This window comes from Somniosus microcephalus, unplaced genomic scaffold (genome assembly GCF_052327205.1).
Source record: "Somniosus microcephalus isolate GS21.2 unplaced genomic scaffold, FLI_Smic_1.0 unresolved_chr2, whole genome shotgun sequence".
Lineage (NCBI taxonomy): Eukaryota > Metazoa > Chordata > Chondrichthyes > Squaliformes > Somniosidae > Somniosus > Somniosus microcephalus.
The window spans coordinates 53,649,656-53,672,273 of record NW_028225180.1 but is presented as its reverse complement, the minus strand read 5'-3'; the positions used below and the strand labels follow the sequence as shown (position 1 = coordinate 53,672,273).

Here is a 22,618-nt window from a genome sequence, read left to right as displayed (position 1 = left end):
TTCTGAACATGGGCAGAATATTCTGTAAGCAACTTGATTCAGTCATTAATGGCAAAGAATTGGAATGAATTATAGTTCTTGGACAGCGAGGAGTCACTGAGAATCTGCAGCAGTTTTAAAATGATTAGTTTTCTCTGTCCTTCAGAGCCCAACATGACATCAGATTACTGTTTGACAATATGATACACTCGTTTCTCTCACTTACTTCCTGCTGCCCCACTTTGTGATTTACTTAGAAATAAAACAGCAGCGAATCAGAACTCAAGTTAAAGGGAAGGAACGAATCTGAAGTGAGAGAAGCAGCTTGAAGCCTGCCTGAGAAATTATCGCTGACTAATTGAAACAACCACTGTTGATGTATAGGGCCGGAGAATCGACCAATTAAAATAAAGATGAAACGTTTAATCATTTGTTCCCTCAGTAATTTAAATGTTTGACACTCGTTATTTGACACACCCGCTGCCAGTATGAAACCTCATTAACCGGGAACAGATATTCGGCAATGGGGTTGGTGTAGTCAGGACTTTCTTCATCAAAGCTTATGTTTATATAACGCCTTTAAGGCAGAAAAGAAAGCATCGAAAGGCACTTCACAGAGGTGCAATCAGACAATGGACACAGAGACAGCGAGGAGTCGAGAACGAGAGTGTGTTGGTTATATTACTGGACCAGTAACGATATAGAGACGGCGAGGGGAGAACGAGAGTGTTTTGGTTATATTACTGGACCAGTAACGATATAGAGACGGCGAGGGGAGAACGAGAGCGTGTTGGTTATATCACTGGACCAGGAACGATATAGAGATGGCGAGGTGTGGAGAACGAGAGTGTGTTGGTTATATTACTGGACCAGTAACGATATGGAGACGGCGAGGGGAGAACGAGAGCGTGTTGGTTATATTACTGGACCAGTAACGATATAGAGACGGCGAGGTGTGGAGAACGAGAGCGTGTTGCTTATATTACTGGACCAGTAACGATATAGAGAAGGCGAGGGTAGAACGAGCGCGTGTTGGTTATATTACTGGACCAGCAACGATATAGAGATGGTGAGGGGAGAACGAGAGCGTGTTGGTTATATTACTGGACCAGTAACGATATAGAAACGGCGAGGGGAGAACGAGAGCGTGTTGGTTATATTACTGGACCAGTAACGATATAGAGAGGGCAAGGGGAGAACGAGAGTGTGTTGGTTATATTACTGGACCAGTAACGATATAGAGATGGTGAGGGGAGAACGAGAGCGTGTTGATTATATTACTGGAACAGTAACGATATAGAGACGGAGAGGGGAGAACGAGAGTGTGTTGGTTATATTACTGGACCAGTAACGATATAGAGACAGCAAGGGGAGAAAGAGAGGGTGTTGGTTATATTACAGGACCAGTGACGATATAGAGACGGCGAGGGGAGAACGAGAGCGTGTTGGTTATATTACTGGACCAGTAACGATATACAGGTGGCGAGGGGAGAACGAGAGCATGTTGGTTATATTACTGGACCAGTAACGATATAGAGGTGGCGAGGGGAGAACGAGAGCACGTTGGTGATATTACTGGACCAGTAACGATATAGAGATGGTGAGGGGAGAACGAGAGCATGTTGGTTATATTACTGGACCAGTAACGATATAGAGATGGCGAGGTGTGGAGAACGAGAGTGTGTTGGTTATATTACTGGACCAGTAACGATATAGAGACAGCAAGGGGAGAAAGAGAGGGTGTTGGTTATATTACTGGACCAGTAACGATATAGAGACGGCGAGGAGAGAACGAGAGCGTATTGGTTATATTACAGGACCAGTAACGATATAGAGACGGCGAGGGGAGAACGAGAGCGTGTTGGTTATATTACTGGACCAGTAACGATATACAGGTGGCGAGGGGAGAACGAGAGCATGTTGGTTATATTACTGGACCAGTAACGATATAGAGGTGGCGAGGGGAGAACGAGAGCACGTTGTTGATATTACTGGACCAGTAACGATATAGAGATGGTGAGGGGAGAACGAGAGCCTGTTGGTTATATTACTGGACCAGTAACGATATAGAGATGGCGAGGTGTGGAGAACGAGAGTGTGTTGGTTATATTACTGGACCAGTAACGATATAGAGGTGGCGAGGGGAGAACGAGAGCATGTTGGTTATATTACTGGACCAGTAATGATATAGAGACGGCTAGGGGAGAACGAGAGAGTGCTGGTTATATTACTGGACCAGTAACGATATAGAGATGGAGAGGGGAGAACGAGAGCGTGTTGGTTATATTACTGGACCAGTAATGATATAGAGACGGCGAGGGGAGAACGAGAGCGTGTTGGTTATATTACTGGACCAGTAACGATATAGAGACGGCGAGGGGAGAACGAGAGTGTGTTGGTTATATTACTGGACCAGTAACGATATAGAGACGGCGAGGGGAGAACGAGAGTGTGTTGGTTATATTACTGGGCCAGTAACGATATAGAGGCGGTGAGGGGAGAACGAGAACGTGTTGGTTATATTACTGGACCAGTAACAATATAGAGACAGCGAGGGGAGAACGACAGCGTGTTGGTTATATTACTGGACCAGTAACGATATAGAGACGGCAAGGGGAGCACGAGAGTGTGTTGGTTATATTACTGGACCAGTAACGATATAGGGACGGCGAGGGGAGAGCGAGAACGTGTTGCTTATATTACTGGACCAGTAACAATATAGAGACGGCGAGGGGAGAACGATAGCGTGTTGGTTATATTACTGGACCAGTAACGATATAGAGACGGCGAGGGGAGAACGAGAGCGTGTTGGTTATATTACTGGACCAGCAGCGATATAGAGACGGCGAGGTGTGGAGAACGAGAGCGTGTTGGTTATATTACTGGACCGGTAACGATATAGAGATGGTGAGGGGAGAACGAGAGTGCGTTGGTTATATTACTGGACCAGTAACTAAAAAGAGACGGAGAGGGGAGAACGAGAGCGTGTTGGTTATATTACTGGACCAGGAACGATATAGAGACGGCGAGGTGTGGAGAACGAGAGTGTGTTGGTTATATTACTGGACCAGTAATGATGTAGAGACGGCGAGAGGGAGAACGAGAGTGTGTTGTTTATATTACTGGACCAGTAACGATATAGAGATGGTGAGGGGCGAACGAGAGCGTGTTGGTTATATTACTGGACCAGTAACGATATAGAGACGGCGAGGTGTGGAGAACGAGAGTGTGTTGGCTACATTATTGGACCAGTAACGATATAGAGACGGCGAGGGGAGAACGAGAGCGTGTTGTTTATATTACTGGACCAGTAACGATATAGAGACGGAGAGGGGAGAACGAGAGCGTTTTGGTTATATTACTGGACCAGTAACGATATAGAGACGGTGAGGGGAGACCGAGAGCGTGTTGGTTATATTATTGGACCAGTAACGATATAGAGACGGCGAGGGGAGAACGAGAGCGTGTTGGTTACATGACTGGACCAGTAACGATATAGAGGCGGAGAGGGGAGAATGAGTGCGTGTTGGTTATTTTACTGGACCAGTAACGATATAGAGATGGCGAGGGGAGAACGAGAGTGTGTTGGTTATATTACTGGACCAGTAACGATATAGAGATGGCGAGGGGAGAACGAGAACGTGTTGGTTATATTACTGGACCAGTAACAGTATAGAGACGGCGAGGGGAGAACGAGAGCGTGTTGGTTATATTACTGGACCAGTCACGATATAGAGACGGCGAGGGGAGAACGAGAGTGTGTTGGTTATATTACTGGACCAGTAGCGATATAGAGACGGCGAGGGGAGAACGAGAACGTGTTGTTTAAATTACTGGACCAGTAACGATATAGAGATGGCGAGGTGTGGAGAACGAGAACGTGTTGTTTCTTTTACTGGACCAGTAACGATATAGAGACGGCGAGGGGAGAACGAGAGCGTGTTGGATATATTACTGGACCAGTAACGATATAGAGACGGCGAGGGGAGAACGAGAGCGTGTAGGATATATTACTGGACCAGTAACGATATAGAGACGGCGAGGGGAGTACGAGAGCGTGTTGGTTATATTACTGGACCAGTAACGATATAGGGATGGTGAGGGGCGAACGAGAGCGTGTAGGTTATATTCCTGGACCGGTAACGATATAGAGATGGTGAGGGGAGAATGAGAGTGCGGTGGTTATATTACTGGACCAGTAACGATATAGAGGTGGCGAGGGGAGAACGAGAGTGTGTTGGTTATATTACTGGACCAGTAACGATATAGAGATGGCGAGGGGTCGAGAACGAGAGCGTGTTGTTTATATTACTGGACCAGTGACGATATAGAGACGGCGAGGGGAGAACGAAAACGTGTTGTTTATATTACTGGAGCAGTAATGATATAGAGACGGCGAGGTGTGGAGAACGAGAACGTGTTGTTTAAATTACTGGACCAGCAACGATATAGAGATGGCGAGGTGCGGAGAACGAGAACGTGTTGTTTCTTTTACTGGACCAGTAACGATATAGAGACGGCGAGGGGAGAACGAGAGCGTGTTGGATATATTACTGGACCAGTAACGATATAGAGACGGCGAGGGGAGTACGAGAGCGTGTTGGTTATATTACTGGACCAGAAACGATATAGGGATGGTGAGGGGCGAACGAGAGCGTGTCGGTTATATTACTGGACCAGTAACGATAAAGAGACGGCGAGGTGTGGAGAACGAGAGTGTGTTGGTTATATTACTGGACCAGTAACGATATAGAGACGGCGAGGGGAGAACGAGAGCGTGTTGGTTATATTACTGGACCGGTAACGATACAGAGACGGCGAGGGGAGATGGAGAGCGTGTTGGTTATATTACTGGACCAGTAGCGATATAGAGACGGCGAGGTGTGGAGTACGAGAGCGTGTTGGTTATATTACTGGACCGGTAACGATATAGAGATGGTGAGGGGAGAACGAGAGTGCATTGGTTATATTACTGGACCAGTAACGATATAGAGACGGCGAGGGGAGAACGAGAGTGTGTTGTTAATATTACTGGACCAGTAACGATATAGAGACGGCAAGGTGTGTAGAACGTGGGCGTGTTGGTTATATTACTGGACCAGTAACGATATAGAGCCGCCGACGTGTGGAGAACGAGAGCGTGTTGGTTATATTAATGGACCAGTAGCGATATAGAGACGGCGAGGTGTGGAGAACGAGAGCGTGTTGGTTATATTACTGGACCAGTAACGATACAGAGATGGCGAGGGGAGAACGAGAGTGTGTTGGTTATATTCCTGGACCAGTAATGAAATAGAGACGGCGAGGGGAGAACAAGAGCATGTTGTTTATATTACTGGACCAGTAACGATATAGAGATGACGAGGGGAGAACGAGAGTGTGTTGGTTATATTACTGGACCAGTAACGATATAGAGACGGCGAGGTGTGGAGTACGAGGGCGTGTTGGTTATATTACTGGACCAGTAACGATATAGAGACGGCGAGGGGAGAAGGAGAGCGTGTTGGTTATATTACTGGACCAGTAACTATATAGAGACGGCGAGGGGAGAACGAGAGTGTGTTGGTTATATTACTGGACCAGTAACGATAGAGAGACGGCGAGGGGAGAACGAGAGTGTGTTGGTTATATTAATGGACCAGTAACGATATAGAGACGGCGAGGGAAGAACGAGAGCGTTTTGGTTATATTACTGGACCAGTAACGATATAGAGACGGCGAGGGGAGAACGAGAGCATGTTGGTTATATTACTGGACCAGTAACGATATAGAGACGGCGAGGTGTGGAGAACGAGAGTGTGTTGGTTATATTACTGGACCAGTAACGATATAGAGACGGCGAGGGGAGAATGAGAGCATGTTGGTTATATTACTGGACCATTAACGATATAGAGACGGCGAGGTGTGGAGAACGAGAACGTGTTGGTTTTATTACTGGACCAGTAACGATATAGAGACAGCGAGGGGAGAACGAGAGTGTGTTGGTTATATTACTGGACCAGTAATGATATAGAGACAGCGAGGGGAAAACGAGAGCGTGTTGGTTATATTACTGGACCAGTAACGATATAGAGATGGCGAGGGGAGAACGAGAGCGTGTTGGTTATATTACTGGACCGGTAACAATATAGAGATGGCGAGGGGAGAACGAGAGTGTGTTGGTTATATTACTGGACCAGTAACGATATAGAGACGGCGAGGGGAGAACGAGAGTGTGTTGGTTATATTACTGGACCAGTAACGATATAGAGATTGCGAGGGGTCGAGAACGAGAGTGTGTTGGTTATATTACTGGACCAGTAACGATATAGAGATGGCGAGGGGTCGAGAACGAGAGTGTGTTGGTTATATTACTGGACCAGTAACGATATAGAGATGGCGAGGGGAGAAAGAGAGTGTGTTGGTTATATTACTGGACCAGTAACGATATAGAGATGGTGAGGGGAGAATGAGAGCGTGTTGATTATATTCCTGGAACAGTAACGATATAGAGACGGAGAGGGGAGAACGAGAGTGTGTTGGTTATATTACTGGACCAGTAACGATATAGAGACAGCAAGGGGAGAACGAGAGCGTGTTGGTTATATTACTGGACCAGTAACGATATAGAGACGGCGAGGAGAGAACGAGAGCATGTTGGTTATATTACTGGACCAGTAACGATATAGAGGTGGCGAGGGGAGAACGAGAGTGTGTTGGTTATATTACTGGACCAGTAACGATATAGAGATGGCGAGGGGTCGAGAACGAGAGCGTGTTGTTTATATTACTGGACCAGTAACGATATAGAGACGGCGAGGTGTGGAGAACGAGAACGTGTTGTTTATATTACTGGAGCAGTAATGATATAGAGACGGCGAGGTGTGGAGAACGAGAACGTGTTGTTTCTTTTACTGGACCAGTAACGATATAGAGACGGCGAGGGGAGAACGAGAGCGTGTTGGATATATTACTGGACCAGTAACGATGTAGAGACGGTGAGGGGCGAACGAGAGCGTGTTGGTTATATTACTGGACCAGTAACGATAAAGAGACGGCGAGGTGTGGAGAAGGAGAGTGTGTTGGTTATATTACTGGACCAGTAACGATATAGAGACGGCGAGGGGAGAACGAGAGCGTGTTGGTTATATTACTGGACCGGTAACGATACAGAGATGGCGAGGGGAGATCGAGAGCGTGTTGGTTATATTACTGGACCAGTAGCGATATAGAGATGGCGAGGTGTGGAGTACGAGAGCGTGTTGGTTATATTACTGGACCGGTAACGATATAGAGATGGTGAGGGGAGAACGAGAGTGCATTGGTTATATTACTGGACCAGTAACGATATAGAGACGGCGAGGGGAGAACGAGAGTGTGTTGTTAATATTACTGGACCAGTAACGATATAGAGACGGCAAGGTGTGTAGAACGTGGGCGTGTTGGTTATATTACTGGACCAGTAACGATATAGAGACGCCGAGGTGTGGAGAACGAGAGCGTGTTGGTTATATTACTGGACCAGTAGCGATATAGAGACGGCGAGGTGTGGAGAACGAGAGCGTGTTGGTTATATTACTGGACCAGTAACGATACAGAGATGGCGAGGGGAGAACGAGAGTGTGTTGGTTATATTCCTGGACCAGTAACGAAATAGAGACGGCGAGGGGAGAACAAGAGCATGTTGTTTATATTACTGGACTAGTAACGATATAGAGATGACGAGGGGAGAACGAGAGTGTGTTGGTTATATTACTGGACCAGTAACGATATAGAGACGGCGAGGTGTGGAGAACGAGGGCGTGTTGGTTATATTACTGGACCAGTAACGATATAGAGACGGCGAGGGGAGAAGGAGAGCGTGTTGGTTATATTACTGGACCAGTAACTATATAGAGACGGCGAGGGGAGAACGAGAGTGTGTTGGTTATATTACTGGACCAGTAACGATAGAGAGACGGCGAGGGGAGAACGAGAGTGTGTTGGTTATATTAATGGACCAGTAACGATATAGAGACGGCGAGGGAAGAACGAGAGCGTGTTGGTTATATTACTGGACCAGTAACGATATAGAGACGGCGAGGGGAGAACGAGAGCATGTTGGTTATATTACTGGACCAGTAATGATATAGAGACGGCGAGGTGTGGAGAACGAGAGCGTGTTGGTTGTATTACTAGACCAGTAACGATATAGAGACGGCGAGGGGAGAACGAGAGTGTGTTGGTTATATTACTGGACCAGTAACGATATGGAGACGGCGAGGGGAGAACGAGAGCGTGTTGGTTATATTACTGGACCAGTAACGATATAGAGATGGCGAGGGGAGAACGAGAGCATGTTGGTTATATTACTGGGCCAGTAACGATATAGAGACGGCGAGGTGTGGAGAACGAGAACGTGTTGGTTATATTACTGGACCAGTAACGATATAGAGACAGCGAGGGGAGAACGAGAGTGTGTTGGTTATATTACTGGACCAGTAACAATATAGAGACGGCGCGGGGAGAATGAGAACGTGTTGGTTATATTACTGGACCAGTAACGATATAGAGACAGCGAGGGGAGAACGAGAGTGTGTTGTTTATATTACTGGACCAGTAACGATATAGAGACGGCGAGGGGAGATTGAGAGTGTGTTGGTTATATTACTGGACCAGTAACGATATAGAGACGGCGAGGTGTGGAGAACGAGAACGTGTTGGTTATATTACTGGACCAGTAACGATATAGAGGCAGCGAGGGGAGAACGAGAGTGTGTTGGTTATATTACTGGACCAGTAACGATATAGAGACAGCGAGGGGAGAACGAGAGCGTGTTGGTTATATTACTGGACCAGTAACGATATAGAGACGGCGAGGGGAGAACGAGAGCGTGTTGGTTATATTACTGGACCGGTAACAATATAGAGACGGCGAGGGGAGAACGAGAGTGTGTTGGTTATATTACTGGACCAGTAACGATGTAGAGATGGTGAGGGGTCGAGAACGAGAGTGTGTTGGTTATATTACTGGACCCGTAACGATATAGAGATGGCGAGGGGTCGAGAAAGAGAGTGTGTTGGTTATATTACTGGACCAGTAACGATATAGAGATGGCGAGGGGTCGAGAACGAGAGCGTGTTGGTTTTATTACTGGACCAGTAACGATATAGAGACGGCGAGGTGTGGAGAACGAGGGCGTGTTGGTTATATTACTGGACCAGTAACGATATAGAGACGGCGAGGGGAAAACGAGAGCATGTTGTTTATATTACTGGACCAGTAACGATATAGAGACGGCGAGGGGAGAACGAGAGTCTGTTGGTTATATTACTGGACCGGTAACGATATAGAGACGGCGAGGGGAGAACGAGAACGGGTTGGTAATATTACTGGACCAGTAACGATAGAGACGGCGAAGGGAGAACGAGAGTGTGTTGGTTATATTACTGGACCAGTAACGATATAGAGACGGCGAGGGAAGAACGAGAGCGTGTTGGTTATATTACTGGACCAGTAACGATATAGAGACGGCGAGGGGAGAACGAGAGCATGTTGGTTATATTACTGGACCAGTAACGATATAGAGATGGCGAGGTGTGGAGAACGAGAGCGTGTTGGTTATATTACTAGACCAGTAACGATATAGAGACGGCGAGGGGAGAACGAGAGTGTGTTGGTTATATTACTGGACCAGTAACGATATAGAGACGGCGAGGGGAGAACGAGAACATGTTGGTTATATTACTGGACCAGTAACGATATAGAGACAGCGAGGGGAGAACGAGAGTGTGTTGGTTATATTACTGGACCAGTTACGATATAGAGACGGCGAGGGGAGATTGAGAGTGTGTTGGTTATATTACTGGACCAGTAACGATATAGAGACGGCGAGGGGAGAATGAGAGCATGTTGGTTATATTACTGGACCATTAACGATATAGAGACGGCGAGGTGTGGAGAACGAGAACGTGTTGGTTATATTACTGGACCAGTAACGATATAGAGACAGCGAGGGGAGAAAGAGAGTGTGTTGGTTATATTACTGGACCAGTAATGATATAGAGACAGCGAGGGGAAAACGAGAGCGTGTTGGTTATATTACTGGACCAGTAACGATATAGAGATGGCGAGGGGAGAACGAGAGCGTGTTGGTTATATTACTGGACCGGTAACAATATAGAGATGGCGAGGGGAGAACGAGAGTGTGTTGGTTATATTACTGGACCAGTAACGATATAGAGACGGCGAGGGGAGAACGAGAGTGTGTTGGTTATATTACTGGACCAGTAACGATATAGAGATTGCGAGGGGTCGAGAACGAGAGTGTGTTGGTTATATTACTGGACCAGTAACGATATAGAGATGGCGAGGGGTCGAGAACGAGTGTGTGTTGATTATATTACTGGACCAGTAATGATATAGAGATGGCGAGGTGTGGAGAACGAGAGCGTGTTGGTTATATTACTGGACCAGTAACGATAGAGAGACGGCGAGGGTAGAAAGAGAGTGTGCTGGTTATATTACTGGACCAGTAACGATATGGAGATGGTGAGGGGAGAACGAGAGCGTGTTGATTATATTCCTGGAACAGTAACGATATAGAGACGGAGAGGGGAGAACGAGAGTGTGTTGGTTATATTACTGGACCAGTAACGATATAGAGACAGCAAGGGGAGAACGAGAGCATGTTGGTTATATTACTGGACCAGTAACGATATAGAGACGGCGAGGAGAGAACGAGAGCGTATTGGTTATATTACTGGACCAGTAACGATATAGAGGTGGTGAGGGGAGAACGAGAGCATGTTGGTTATATTACTGGACCAGTAACGATATAGAGGTGGCGAGGGGAGAACGAGAGCGTGTTGATTATATTACTGGACCAGTAACGATATAGATGTGGTGACGGGAGAACGAGAGCACGTTGGTTATATCACTGGACCAGTGACGATATAGAGATGGTGAGGGGAGAACGAGAGCATGTTGGTTATAGTACTGGACCAGTAACGATATAGAGACGGCGAGGTGTGGCGAACGAGAGTGTGTTGGTTATATTACTGGACCAGTAATGATATAGAGACGGCGAGGGGAGAACGAGAGTGTGCTCTTTATATTACTGGACCAGTAACGATATAGAGATGTTGAGGGGCGAACGAGAACTTGTTGGTTATATTACTGGACCATTAACGATACAGAGACGGTGAGGGGAGAACGAGAGTGTGTTGGTTATATTACTGGACCAGTAACGATATAGAGACGGAGAGGGGAGAACGAGAGCGTGTTGGTTATATTACCGGACCATTAACGATACAGAGACGGTGAGGGGAGAACGAGAGCGTGTTGGTTATATTACTGGACCAATAACGATATAGAGATGGCGAGGGGAGAACGAGAGAGTGTTGGTTATATTACTGGACCAGTAACGATATGTAGACGGAGAGGGGAGAACGAGAGCGTGTTGGGTATATTACTGGACCAGTAACGATACAGAGACGGCGAGGGGAGAACGAGAGTGTGTTGGTTATATTACTGGACCAGTAACGATATAGAGACGGAGAGGGGAGAACGAGAACGTGTTGGTTATATTACTGGACCAGTAACAATATAGAGACGGCGAGGGGAGAACGAGAGTGTGTTGGTTATATTACAAGAACAGTAACAATATAGAGACGGCGAGGGGAGAACGAGAACGTGTTGCTTAAATTACTGGACCAGTAACAATATAGAGACGGCGAGGGGAGAACGAGAGTTTGTTGGTTATATTACTGGACCAGTAACGATATACAGACTGCGAGGGGAGAACGAGAGCGTGTTGGTTATATTTCTGGACCAGTAGCGATATAGAGACGGCGAGGTGTGGAGAACGAGAGCGTGTTGGTTATATTACTGGACCGGTAACGATATAGATACGGCGAGGGGAGAACGAGAGCATGTTGTTTATATTACTGGACCGGTAACGATATAGAGACGGTGAGGGGAGAACGAGAGTGCGTTGGTTATATTACTGGACCAGTAACGAAATAGAGACGGCGAGGGGAGTACGAGAGCATGTTGGTTATATTACTGGACCAGGAACTATATAGAGATGGCGAGGGGAGAACGAGAGTGTGTTGGTTATATTACTGGACCAGTAACGATATAGAGATGGCGAGGGGAGAACGAGTGCATGTTGGTTATATTGCTGGACCAGTAACGATATAGAGACGGCGAGGGGAGAACGAGAGCGTGTTGGTTATATTACTGGACCAGTAACGATATAGAGACAGAGAGGGGAGAACGAGAGTGTGTTGGTTATATTACTGGACCAGTAACGATATAGAGACGGCGAGGGGAGATTGAGAGTGTGTTGGTTATATTACTGGACAAGTAACGATATAGAGACGGCGAGGGGAGAATGAGAGCATGTTGGTTATATTACTGGACCATTAACGATATAGAGACATCGAGGTGTGGAGAACGTGAACGTTTTGGTTATATTACTGGACCAGTAACGATATAGAGACAGCGAGGGGAGAACGAGAGCGTGTTGGTTATATTACGGGACCAGTAACGATATAGAGACAGCGAGGGGAGAACGAGAGCGTGTTGGTTATATTACTGGACCAGTAACGATATAGAGACGGCGAGGGGAGATCGAGAGTGTGTTGGTTATATTACTGGACCAGTAACGATATAGAGATGGCGAGGGGTCGAGAACGAGAGTGTGTTGGTTATATTACTGGACCAGTAACGATATAGAGATGGCGAGGGGTCGAGAACGAGAGTGTGTTGGTTATATTACTGGACCAGTAACGATATAGAGACGGCGAAGTGTGGAGAACGAGAGCGTGTTGGTTATATTACTGGACCAGTAATGATATAGAGACGGCGAGGGGAGAACGAGAGCATGTTGGTTATATTACTGGACCAGTAACGATATAGAGACGGCGAGGGGAGAACGAGAACATGTTGGTTATATTACTGGACCAGTAACGATAGAGACGGCGAGGGGAGAACGAGAGTGTGTTGGTTATATTACTGGACCAGTCACGATATAGAGATGGTGAGGGGTCGAGAACGAGAGTGTGTTGGTTATATTACTGGACCCGTAACGATATAGAGATGGCGAGGGGTCGAGAAAGAGAGTGTGTTGGTTATATTACTGGACCAGTAACGATATAGAGATGGCGAGGGGTCGAGAACGAGAGCTTGTTGGTTATATTACTGGACCAGTAACGATATAGAGACGGCGAGGTGTGGAGAACGAGGGCGTGTTGGTTATATTACTGGACCAGTAACGATATAGAGACGGCGAGGGGAAAACGAGAGCATGTTGTTTATATTACTGGACCAGTAACGATATAGAGACGGCGAGGGGAGAACGAGAGTGTGTTGGTTATATTACTGGACCGGTAACGATATAGAGACGGCGAGGGGAGAACGAGAACGGGTTGGTAATATTACTGGACCAGTAACGATAGAGACGGCGAGGGGAGAACGAGAGTGTGTTGGTTATATTACTGGACCAGTAACGATATAGAGACGGCGAGGGAAGAACGAGAGCGTGTTGGTTATATTACTGGACCAGTAACGATATAGAGACGGCGAGGGGAGAACGAGAGCATGTTGGTTATATTACTGGACCAGTAACGATATAGAGACGGCGAGGTGTGGAGAACGAGAGCGTGTTGGTTATATTACTAGACCAGTAACGATATAGAGACGGCGAGGGGAGAACGAGAGTGTGTTGGTTATATTACTGGACCAGCAACGATATAGAGACGGCGAGGGGAGAACGAGAACATGTTGGTTATATTACTGGACCAGTAACGATATAGAGACAGCGAGGGGAGAACGAGAGTGTGTTGGTTATATTACTGGACCAGTTACGATATAGAGACGGCGAGGGGAGATTGAGAGTGTGTTGGTTATATGACTGGACCAGTAACGATATAGAGACGGTGAGGGGAGAATGAGAGCATGTTGGTCATATTACTGGACCATTAACGATATAGAGACGGCGAGGTGTGGAGAACGAGAACGTGTTGGTTATATTACTGGACCAGTAACGATATAGAGACAGCGAGGGGAGAACGAGAGTGTGTTGGTTATATTACTGGACCAGTAATGATATAGAGACAGCGAGGGGAAAACAAGAGCGTGTTGGTTATATTACTGGACCAGTAACGATATAGAGATGGCGAGGGGAGAACGAGAGCGTGTTGGTTATATTACTGGACCGGTAACAATATAGAGATGGCGAGGGGAGAACGGGAGTGTGTTGGTTATATTACTGGACCAGTAACGATATAGAGACGGCGAGGGGAGAACGAGAGTGTGTTGGTTATATTACTGGACCAGTAACGATATTGAGATTGCGAGGGGTCGAGAACGAGAGTGTGTTGGTTATATTACTGGACCAGTAACGATATAGAGATGGCGAGGGGTCGAGAACGAGAGTGTGTTGATTATATTACTGGACCAGTAACGATATAGAGATGGCGAGGTGTGGAGAACGAGAGCGTGTTGGTTATATTACTGGACCAGTAACGATAGAGAGACGGCGAGGGGAGAAAGAGAGTGTGTTGGTTATATTACTGGACCAGTAACGATATGGAGATGGTGAGGGGAGAACGAGAGCGTGTTGATTATATTCCTGGAACAGTAACGATATAGAGACGGAGAGGGGAGAACGAGAGTGTGTTGGTTATATTACTGGACCAGTAACGATATAGAGACAGCAAGGGGAGAACGAGAGCGTGTTGGTTATATTACTGGACCAGTAACGATATAGAGACGGCGAGGAGAGAACGAGAGCGTATTGGTTATATTACTGGACCAGTAACGATATAGAGGTGGTGAGGGGAGAACGAGAGCATGTTGGTTATATTACTGGACCAGTAACGATATAGAGGTGGCGAGGGGAGAACGAGAGCGTGTTGATTATATTACTGGACCAGTAACGATATAGATGTGGCGACGGGAGAACGAGAGCACGTTGGTTATATTACTGGACCAGTGACGATATAGAGATGGTGAGGGGAGAACGAGAGCGTGTTGGTTATAGTACTGGACCAGTAACGATATAGAGACGGCGAGGTGTGGCGAACGAGAGTGTGTTGGTTATATTACTGGACCAGTAATGATATAGAGACGGCGAGGGGAGAACGAGAGTGTGCTCTTTATATTACTGGACCAGTAACGATATAGAGATGTTGAGGGGCGAACGAGAACTTGTTGGTTATATTACTGGACCAGTAACGATATAGAGACGGCGAGGTGTGGAGAACGAGAGTGTGTTGGTTATATTACTTGACCAGTAAATATATAGAGACGGCGAGGGGAGAACGAGAGTGTGTTGGTTATATTACTGGACCAGTAACGATATAGAGACGGAGAGGGGAGAACGAGAGCGTGTTGGTTATATTACTGGACCATTAACGATACAGAGACGGTGAGGGGAGAACGAGAGCGTGTTGGTTATATTACTGGACCAATAACGATATAGAGACGGCGAGGGGAGAATGAGAGAGTGTTGGTTATATTACTGGACCAGTAACGATATGTAGACGGAGAGGGGAGAACGAGAGCGTGTTGGGTATATTACTGGACCAGTAACGATACAGAGACGGCGAGGGGAGAACGAGAGTGTGTTGGTTATATTACAAGAACAGTAACAATATAGAGACGGCGAGGCGAGAACGAGAACGTGTTGCTTAAATTACTGGACCAGTAACAATATAGAGACGGCGAGGGGAGAACGAGAGTGTGTTGGTTATATTACTGGACCAGTAACGATATACAGACTGCGAGGGGAGAACGAGAGCGTGTTGGTTATATTTCTGGACCAGTAGCGATATAGAGACGGCGAGGTGTGGAGAACGAGAGCGTGTTGGTTATATTACTGGACCGGTAACGATATAGAGACGGCGAGGGGAGAACGAGAGCATGTTGTTTATATTACTGGACCGGTAACGATATAGAGATGGTGAGGGGAGAACGAGAGTGCGTTGGTTATATTACTGGACCAGTAACGAAATAGAGACGGCGAGGGGAGAACGAGAGCATGTTGCTTATATTACTGGACCAGGAACTATATAGAGATCGCGAGGGGAGAACGAGAGTGTGTTGGTTATATTACTGGACCAGTAACGATATAGAGATGGCGAGGGGAGAACGAGAGCATGTTGGTTATATTGCTGGACCAGTAACGATATAGAGACGGCGAGGGGAGAACGACAGCGTGTTGGTTATATTACTGGACCAGTAACGATATAGAGACAGAGAGGGGAGAACGAGAGTGTGTTGGTTATATTACTGGACCAGTAACGATATAGAGACGGCGAGGGGAGATTGAGAGTGTGTTGGTTATATTACTGGACCAGTAACGATATAGAGACGGCGAGGTGTGGAGAACGAGAGCGTGTTGGTTATATTACTGGACCGGTAACGATATAGAGACGGCGAGGGGAGAACGAGAGCATGTTGTTTATATTACTGGACCGGTAACGATATAGAGACGGTGAGGGGAGAACGAGAGTGCGTTGGTTATATTACTGGACCAGTAACGAAATAGAGACGGCGAGGGGAGAACGAGAGCATGTTGGTTATATTACTGGACCAGGAACTATATAGAGATGGCGAGGGGAGAACGAGAGTGTGTTGGTTATATTACTGGACCAGTAACGATATAGAGATGGCGAGGGGAGAACGAGAGCATGTTGGTTATATTGCTGGACCAGTAACGATATAGAGACGGCGAGGGGAGAACGAGAGCGTGTTGGTTATATTACTGGACCAGTAACGATATAGAGACAGAGAGGGGAGAACGAGAGTGTGTTGGTTATATTACTGGACCAGTAACGATATAGAGACGGCGAGGGGAGATTGAGAGTGTGTTGGTTATATTACTGGACCAGTAACGATATAGAGACGGCGAGGGGAGAATGAGAGCATGTTGGTTATATTACTGGACCATTAACGATATAGAGACGTCGAGGTGTGGAGAACGTGAACGTTTTGGTTATATTACTGGACCAGTAACGATATAGAGACAGCGAGGGGAGAACGAGAGTGTGTTGATTATATTACGGGACCAGTAACGATATAGAGACAGCGAGGGGAGAACGAGAGCGTGTTGGTTATATTACTGGACCAGTAACGATATAGAGACGGCGAGGGGAGATCGAGAGTGTGTTGGTTATATTACTGGACCAGTAACGATATAGAGATGGCGAGGGGTCGAGAACGAGAGTGTGTTGGTTATATTACTGGACCAGTAACGATATAGAGATGGCGAGGGGTCGAGAACGAGAGTGTGTTGGTTATATTACTGGAGCAGTAACGATATAGAGACGGCGAAGTGTGGAGAACGAGAGCGTGTTGGTTATATTACTGGACCAGTAATGATATAGAGACGGCGAGGGGAGAACGAGAGCATGTTGGTTATATTACTGGACCAGTAACGATATAGAGACGGCGAGGGGAGAACGAGAACATGTTGGTTATATTACTGGACCAGTAACGATAGAGACGGCGAGGGGAGAACGAGAGTGTGTTGGTTATATTACTGGACCAGTAACGATACAGAGATGGCGAGGGGAGATTGAGAGTGTGTTGGTTATATTACTGGACCAGGAACTATATAGAGATGGCGAGGGGAGAACGAGAGTGTGTTGGTTATATTACTGGACCAGTAACGATATAGAGATGGCGAGGGGAGAACGAGAGTGTGTTGGTTATATTACTGGACCAGTAACGATATAGAGATGGCGAGGTGTGGAGAACGAGGGCGTGTTGGTTATATTACTGGACCAGTAACGATATAGAGACGGCGAGGGGAGAACGAGAGCATGTTGGTTATATTGCTGGACCAGGAACGATATAGAGACGGCGAGGGGAGAACGAGAGCATGTTGGTTATATTACTGGACCAGTAACGATATAGAGACAGAGAGGGGAGAACGAGAGTGTGTTGGTTATATTACTGGACCAGTAACGATATAGAGACGGCGAGGGGAGATTGAGAGTGTATTGGTTATGTTACTGGACCAGTAACGGTATAGAGACGGCGAGGGGAGAATGACAGCATGTTGGTTATATTACTGGACCATTAACGATATAGAGACGTCGAGGTGTGGAGAACGATAACGTGTTGGTTATATTACTGGACCAGTAACGATATAGAGACGGCGAGGGGAGAACGAGAGTGTGTTGGTTATATTACGGGACCAGTAACGATATAGAGACAGCGAGGGGAGAACGAGAGCATGTTGGTTATATTACTGGACCAGTAACGATATAGAGACGGCGAGGGGAGAATGACAGCGTGTTGTTTATATTACTGGACCAGTAACGAAATAGAGACGGCGAGGGGAGAACGAGAGTGTGTTGGTTATATTACTGGACCAGTAACGATATAGAGACGGCGAGGGGAGATCGAGAGTGTGTTGGTTATATTACTGGACCAGTAACGATATAGAGATGGCGAGGGGTCGAGAACGAGAGTGTGTTGGTTATATTACTGGACCAGTAACGATATAGAGATGGCGAGGGGTCGAGAACGAGAGTGTGTTGGTTATATTACTGGACCAGTAACGATATAGAGACGGCGAGGTGTGGAGAACGAGAGCGTGTTGGTTATATTCGTGGACCAGTAATGATATAGAGACGGCGAGGGGAGAACGAGAGCATGTTGGTTATATTACTGGACCAGTAACGATATAGAGACGGCGAGGGGAGAACGAGAACATGTTGGTTATATTACTGGACCAGTAACGATAGAGACGGTGAGGGGAGAACGAGAGTGTGTTGGTTATATTACTGGACCAGTAACGATATAGAGATGGCGAGGGGTCGAGAACGAGAGCGTGTTGCTTATATTACTGGACCAGTAACGATATAGAGACAGCGAGGTGTGGAGAACGAGAACGTGTTCTTTATATTACTGGACCAGTAACGATATAGAGAAGGCGAGGTGTGGAGAACGAGAACGTGTTGTTTATATTACTGGACCAGTAACGATATAGAGGCGGCGAGGTGTGGAGAACGAGAACGTGTTGTTTATATTACTGGACCAGTAACGATATAGAGATGGCGAGGGGAGAACGAGAGCGTGTTGGTTATATTACTGGACCAGTAACGATATAGAGACGGCGAGGGGAGAATGAGAGCATGTTGGTTATATTACTGGACCAGTAACGATATAGAGACGGCGAGGGGAGAACGAGAGTGTGTTGGTTATATTACTGGACAAGTAACGATATAGAGACGGCGAGGGGAGTACGAGAGCGTGTTGGTTATATTACTGGACCAGTAACGATATAGAGATGGTGAGGGGCGAACGAGAGCATGTTGGTTATATTACTGGAACAGTAACGATATAGAGACGGCGAGGTGTGGAGAACGAGAGTGTGTTGTTTATATTACTGGGCCAGTAACGATATAGAGACGGCGAGGGGAGAACGAGAGTGTGTTGGTTTTATTACTGGACCAGTAACGATATAGAGACGGAGAGGGGAGAACGAGAGCGTGTTGGTTATATTACTGGACCAGTAACGATATAGAGACGGCGAGAGGAGAACGAGAGTGTGTTGGTTATATTACTGGACCAGTGACGATATAGAGACGGAGAGGGGAGAACGAGAGCGTGTTGGTTATATTACTGGACCAGTAACGATATAGAGACGGCGAGGGGAGAACGAGAGTCTGTTGGTTATATTAATGGACCAGTAACGATATAGAGACGGCGAGGGGAGAACGAGATCGTGTTGGTTATATTACTGGACCAGTAACAATATAGAGACGGCGAGGGGAGAACGAGAGCTTGTTGGTTATATTACTGGACCAGTAACGATATAGAGACGGCGAGGGGAGAACGAGAGTGTGTTGGTTATATTACTGGACCAGTAACGATGTAGAGACGGCGAGGGGAGATCGAGAGTGTGTTGGTTATATTACTGGACCAGTAACGATATAGAGATGGTGAGGGGTCGAGAACGAGAGTGTGTTGGTTATATTACTGGACCAGTAAAGATATAGAGATGGCGAGGGGTCGAGAACGAGAGTGTGTTGGTTATATTACTGGACCAGTAACGATATAGAGACGGCGAGGTGTGGAGAACGAGAGCGTGTTGTTTATATTACTGGACCAGTAATGATATAGAGACGGCGAGGGGAGAACGAGAGCATGTTGGTTATATTACTGGACCAGTAACGATATAGAGATGGCGAGGGGAGAACGAGAACGTGTTGGTTATATTACTGGACCTGTAACGATAGAGACGGCGAGTGGAGAACGAGAGTGTGTTGTTTATATTACTGGACCAGTAACGATATAGAGATGGCGAGGGGTCGAGAACGAGAGCGTGTTGCTTATATTACTGGACCAGTAACGATATAGAGACGGCGAGGTGTGGAGAACGAGAACGTGTTGTTTATATTACTGGACCAGTAATGATATAGAGATGGCGAGGGGAGAACGAGAGCGTGTTGGTTATATTACTGGACCAGTAACGATATAGAGACGGCGAGGGGAGAACGAGAGTGTGTTGGTTATATTACTGGACCAGTAACGATATAGAGACGGCGAGGGGAGTACGAGAGCGTGTTGGTTATATTACTGGACCAGTAACGATATAGAGATGGCGAGGGGAGAACGAGAGTGTGTTGGTTATATTACTGGACCAGTAACGATATAGAGATGGCGAGGGGAGAACGAGAGCATGTTGGTTATATTACTTGACCAGTAGCGATATAGAGACGGCGAGGTGTGGAGAACGAGAGCGTGTTGGTTATATTACTGGACCAGTAACGATATAGAGGTGGCGAGGGGAGAACGAGAGTGTGTTGGTTATATTACTGGACCAGTAACGATATAGAGATGGCGAGGGGAGAACGAGAGTGTGTTGGTTATATTACTGGACCAGTAACGATATAGAGATGGCGAGGGGAGAACGAGAGCATGTTGATTATATTACTTGACCAGTAACGATATAGAGATGGCGAGGGGAGAACGAGAGTGTGTTGATTATATTACTGGACCAGTAACGATATAGAGATGGCGAGGGGAGAACGAGAGTGTGTTGGTTATATTACTGGACCAGTAACGATATAGAGATGGCGAGGGGAGAACGACAACGTGTTGCTTATATTACTGGACCAGTAACGATATAGAGATGGCGAGGTGAGAACGAGAGTGTGTTGGTTATATTACTGGACCAGTAACGATATAGAGACGGCGAGGTATGGAGAACGAGGGCGTGTTGGTTATATTACCGGACCAGTAACGATATACAGATGGCGAGGTGTGGAGAACGAGAACGTGTTGTTTATATTTCTGGACCAGTAACGATATAGAGAAGGCGAGGTGTGGAGAACGAGAACGTGTTGTTTATATTACTGGACCAGTGACGATATAGAGACGGAGAGGGGAGAACGAGAGCGTGTTGGTTATATTACTGGACCAGTAACGATATAGAGACGGCGAGGGGAGAACGAGAGTCTGTTGGTTATATTAATGGACCAGTAACGATATAGAGACGGCGAGGGGAGAACGAGATCGTGTTGGTTATATTACTGGACCAGTAACAATATAGAGACGGCGAGGGGAGAACGAGAGCGTGTTGGTTATATTACTGGACCAGTAACGATATAGAGACGGCGAGGGGAGAACGAGAGTGTGTTGGTTATATTACTGGACCAGTAACGATGTAGAGACGGCGAGGGGAGATCGAGAGTGTGTTGGTTATATTACTGGACCAGTAACGATATAGAGATGGTAAGGGGTCGAGAACGAGAGTGTGTTGGTTATATTACTGGACCAGTAACGATATAGAGATGGCGAGGGGTCGAGAACGAGAGTGTGTTGGTTATATTACTGGACCAGTAACGATATAGAGACGGCGAGGTGTGGAGAACGAGAGCGTGTTGTTTATATTACTGGACCAGTAATGATATAGAGATGGCGAGGGGAGAACGAGAGCATGTTGGTTATATTACTGGACCAGTAACGATATAGAGATGGCGAGGGGAGAACGAGAGTGTGTTGATTATATTACTGGACCAGTAACGATATAGAGATGGCGAGGGGAGAACGAGAGTGTGTTGGTTATATTACTGGACCAGTAACGATATAGAGATGGCGAGGGGAGAACGACAACGTGTTGCTTATATTACTGGACCAGTAACGATATAGAGATGGCGAGGTGAGAACGAGAGTGTGTTGGTTATATTACTGGACCAGTAACGATATAGAGACGGCGAGGTGTGGAGAACGAGGGCGTGTTGGTTATATTACCGGACCAGTAACGATATACAGATGGCGAGGTGTGGAGAACGAGAACGTGTTGTTTATATTACTGGACCAGTAACGATATAGAGACGGCGAGGTGTGGAGAACGAGAACGTGTTGTTTATATTACTGGACCAGTAACGATATAGAGATGGCGAGGGGAGAACGAGAGCGTGTTGGTTATATTACTGGACCAGTAACAATATAGAGACGGCGAGGGGTGAATCAGAGCGTGTTGGTTATATTACTGGACCAGTAACGATATAGAGACGGCGAGGGGAGAAGGAGAGTGTGTTGGTTATATTACTGGACCAGTAACGATATAGAGACGGCGAGGGGAGTACGAGAGCGTGTTGGTTATATTACTGGACCAGTAACGATATAGAGATGGTGAGGGGCGAACGAGAG

At 46.6% G+C, this 22,618-nt stretch overlaps 1 protein-coding gene and 1 pseudogene across 1 annotated transcript in view; one reads left to right on the top strand and one right to left on the bottom strand.

The window, feature by feature from the left end:
* Positions 1-22,618, top strand: part of LOC147092644 (NACHT, LRR and PYD domains-containing protein 3-like) — a 309,097-nt pseudogene that overhangs the window by 70,659 nt on the left and 215,820 nt on the right.
* LOC147092645 (NACHT, LRR and PYD domains-containing protein 3-like) overlaps positions 1-22,618 on the bottom strand; it is a 121,287-nt gene that overhangs the window by 21,939 nt on the left and 76,730 nt on the right. The gene's annotated exons all lie outside the window — the stretch shown is intronic.